The sequence below is a fragment of the Olea europaea genome, unplaced genomic scaffold (assembly GCF_002742605.1).
Source record: "Olea europaea var. sylvestris unplaced genomic scaffold, O_europaea_v1 scaffold5366, whole genome shotgun sequence".
In the NCBI taxonomy this organism is placed as follows: Eukaryota; Viridiplantae; Streptophyta; class Magnoliopsida; order Lamiales; family Oleaceae; genus Olea; species Olea europaea.
In genome coordinates, this window is record NW_019263691.1 from 10,519 (window position 1) to 14,483 (window position 3,965).

Genomic DNA, 3,965 nt, shown 5'->3' on the forward strand with positions numbered 1-3,965 from the left:
AGGGTTTATTGGAGAACACGGACAAAGATAGAATTAAAAGGCTTGTACGCTTGAAAAATCCTACTGAATTCTGAACATTTCTCAAGCATCTCGCTTCTTTGAGTTTACAAAAGTAGAAAGGCGTAGAACATTAGAGACTGAAGTGCTGTTATGCAGGTGTTTCTTGATGTTACTAATGTTAACTCCCAACTAATGTTTTAGTTCATTTATAGTTATTGCGCTTTCTTATTTCCAGTTCTGGTTGTAAAGTACTTCTATGATTACTTTGACTTAAAGGCTTGTTTGGGATAGCTTCTGCTTCTATTCTTTGTGAGGAAGCCACCTAACTTAGAAAGTTTTTAACCAGATAAATAACTTTTAGAAAATTAGCCAAAACTAAATAAACACAAGATAAAAAGTTTGTGTTGCAGTATATAAATAAGATTTTAGCTTTTTTCATTAATATTGTCTAGTTCACGGTACCAACTTGTAAAAGTGTTTGTGTTCACACTTTTAGGTACGAACTTGTTTAAGGTTCAAATACTATCTAGATCATGTACTCCTCACATTGTTGTTGCTACCTCTAGGACCTAGGATCAACCAATGTATCAAGGTTTTCTATTTTTGGTTGATGTAAGTAGTGAAAATTTAAAGCTCATTTGATTAGATGGTCAACCTTAGTAGCTTATTTCAAGGTTCTTAGTTAAAAAATTGCTACATGTTTGTATGCATTACATGTATATTTGATGTAGAGTATTCTACGACGTGATATTGTAAACAATTTTTTTTGTTTTTCTTTTAATTGTTGTTTTATATTGTACACTCCTTTCTACCCAGCGGTATTCAAAGTTGGGTATAAACGATGTACATTTACGCTTTTATCCCTGGATTAGTTGTATTCCTTCGAGAAGATGAAAAACGATGGAGACAGGTATCCATTTACAGAGTTTGAGTAATACAAGGACTATTTTGGACATTTTATTTTTTTATTAACACGACATACACGTGAAGTTTTTTTTTTTTTATTGCAATAAAAGTACACCGTCTTAATTAGAGGCCTATGCTGATAATGGAATCCAAAAAAGTACTTGCATATTTCATTGGGATTTAGCCACGTTTATGCCCCAATTAGCCCCTATTACTTTTAATTCTATTACATTTCATTTTTTTCTCTCCTATTTTCAACTACACAATCTTCCATAAAATAATGTTACACGTAAATAAAAAAAATTCATTCTTTTTCAACCATTCATTTTTTTAAAAAAAAATACTATTCCACTCATTTTCATTTCACCAAAATAGGGGTCAAACGGGAGCTAAATTTGTAATACATTTTTCTCCATTTTCTTTTTAATTATACATTTTTCAATAAAATAATATTACACATCAATAAAAGACTTTTTGTTCTTTTTAATCACTCATTTTTCAAAAAAATACTATTCCAAAAATTACAATATCAAATAATGATGGTCAAATGGGGGCTTATTATTTCAAACACAAAACAAATAGTCATTATGGATAAAATTGGAGCCAAAATTCAATGATATGCTACTTCAATTGTCATAGCACTTTGAAAAATCACACATGAATCTTGTGAACGTGAACATCATTTTCAAAATTTTCTATTATTGTGGAGAAATCGAAATGACAAGTCTACATTATAAACAAACGCTTGAAAAGCTTGGCTAAACTTAAAATATTTACTTATAAGTAATAAGTAAATTTGATGGTAAACGAGTCCATACAAAACTATAGGGTACTATAAACTACAAAGTACTTGTTAAGGAAGGACCCGTTTGACAAATATTAAGAAGGTTTTGGATGTAAATGTAAATTAGAATTAATTGTTCTTGTGGTCATTGAATTTAAATTCATATTTTTTATTGTCGTTAAAGTTTAAAATGTTGAGTTTCGGTCACTCAACTTAAGTCCATATCTTTAAATGCTTAATAAAATTTTTGCAGTGAGTAATGTACAACATTTTTCAAAATTCAGTAGTTAAAATTCGATAGTTTAAACTTCAGTAAGCAATCGAAAAATGAACCTAAATTCAGTGACCAAAATTTAATATTTTAAACTTTAGTGACCAATTAAAGATATAAACTTAAGTTAAGTGACCATGGTAACAATTAACTCTGTAAATTCTATTTTCTACGGCCGAAAGTAATACAGGTGTCCCCTTTTCTCAACAAAAATCCAAAAATGTACTAGTAATAATCTTACAACGCCCAACAATACCCTCTTCATCTTCATTCTCTGAGTATCTCATCCAAATAATCAGGTTTTGAATTTACTCAATGAAGATGATGAGAGCTTTGTTCTTTACTCTACTTTTTACTCTCATAATAATCCCTTTTTCACAAGCACGACCAATTTTCCCTCGGCCGCAGATTCGCCCATCTTTCAAAATCAACACGACCGAGGTAATTATTCAGTTATATGGACGTCAAATTGTTTGATTATTAGCACATTTTAGTAAGTCAGTTTACATTTCAATTATTTTTGGTTGTTGTATGTTAGAATCGAAGAAGCTGTTCATTTACGGTGAGCATAAGGACAAGTTGCTCTTCAATCCGGTATACTCGAGACCACATCAGTCTTGCGTTTGGTGATGCTTATGGAAACCAGGTTCTACTTCAGAAGCCCAATTATAATGTTTGGTTAAGCCTAAAAGTTTACTTTCAAGTAAATAAATTTTGGAATAATGATGTTGTTGGCGTGAAAGTTGAAAATAAAATTTCCTTTTTCTTTTTTTTCTTTTTTCTTTTTGTATGTTGCTAGCAGATTGTTAGGTGAAGCAGCATTTAAAAAAAAGAAAAAAAGAAAAAAAGAAAAAAAAGGAAAAGAGAAGTCTTTTGACAATAAGCAAGGGTTCTTATTCATTTTTTACTTTAGAAAGAAAGGGAAAAAAGGAAAAAAAGGGGAAGTCAGTCAGGCAGTCCGCCTTTTTTTTCTTTTTGTATGTTGCTAGGAGATTGTTAGGTGAAGCAGTATTTTAAAAAAAAAACAAAAACAAAAAAAAAAGAAGAGAGAGAGAGGTGTCTTTTGACAATAAGCAAGGGTTCGAATAAATTTAACCAATGTTCATTGGACTTTACACTTGATTACTACTTGTTCATTCATCTTTTACAGGTTATTGAATGCTTACTCATCTTTTCATATAGTTACACTCATCCACCACTCGTCTCTTCAAATAATTGGGCGATTTTTGCGGTAACTTTTCAACAACTTTCGATCATCAAGAATGTTGAATTTTGATACTGTTAAAAAGTCCACGATGTCCTCTTCAATAATCACTCAAAATATCCATATAATTTCGAAGGATTCGATCAGAAAATTGCCTTAAAATTTGCCCAAAAATTCTGAAAATCTGTCCAGATTTTTAAAATTTTTGGGCGACTTTTAAGGAAATTTTTCAGCAACTTTCGACAATTAAAACTGTCAGATTTTGATACCGCTAGAAAGCCCACAATGTCCTCTTCAATTACCATCCGAAATTTCCCCATAACTCCAAAAGATTCGGTCGAAATAAACCCACAAAGTTAGCATCCCGAACTCTGTCCAAATTTTCGCCTTTTCAGGATGCTGGCTTTGTGGGTTTATTCCGATCGAACTTTTTGGAGTTACGGGGAAATTTTGAGTGATAATTGAAGAGGACATTGTGGACTTTTTAACGGTATCAAAATTCGACAATTTTGATGGTTGAAAGTTATCGAAAAGTTGCCTTAAAAATCGTCCAAAAAATTTGAAAATCTGGACAAATTTTCAGAATTTTTGGACGACTTTTAAGGCAATTTTTCGATCGAATCCCTTGAAGTTATAAGGAGATTTTGGGTTGTAATTGAAGAGGACATCGTGGGCTTTCCAACGGTATCTAAATTCGACATTCTTGGTGGTCGGAAGTTGTAGAAAAATTGTCACAAAAGTCGCCCAATTATTTGAAGAGACGAGTGGTGGATGAGTAAATATATTGAAAGATGAGTGAG

At 31.5% G+C, this 3,965-nt stretch overlaps 1 long non-coding RNA gene across 1 annotated transcript; it reads left to right on the plus strand.

Moving 5' to 3' along the window:
- The first annotated feature begins 2,191 nt into the window (after nt 1-2,191).
- Nucleotides 2,192-2,986, plus strand: LOC111388894. The gene is made up of 2 exons (XR_002701648.1): nt 2,192-2,402; nt 2,500-2,986. It is a non-coding gene; the product is annotated as an uncharacterized LOC111388894 (long non-coding RNA).
- The last annotated feature ends 979 nt before the right edge of the window (nt 2,987-3,965 follow it).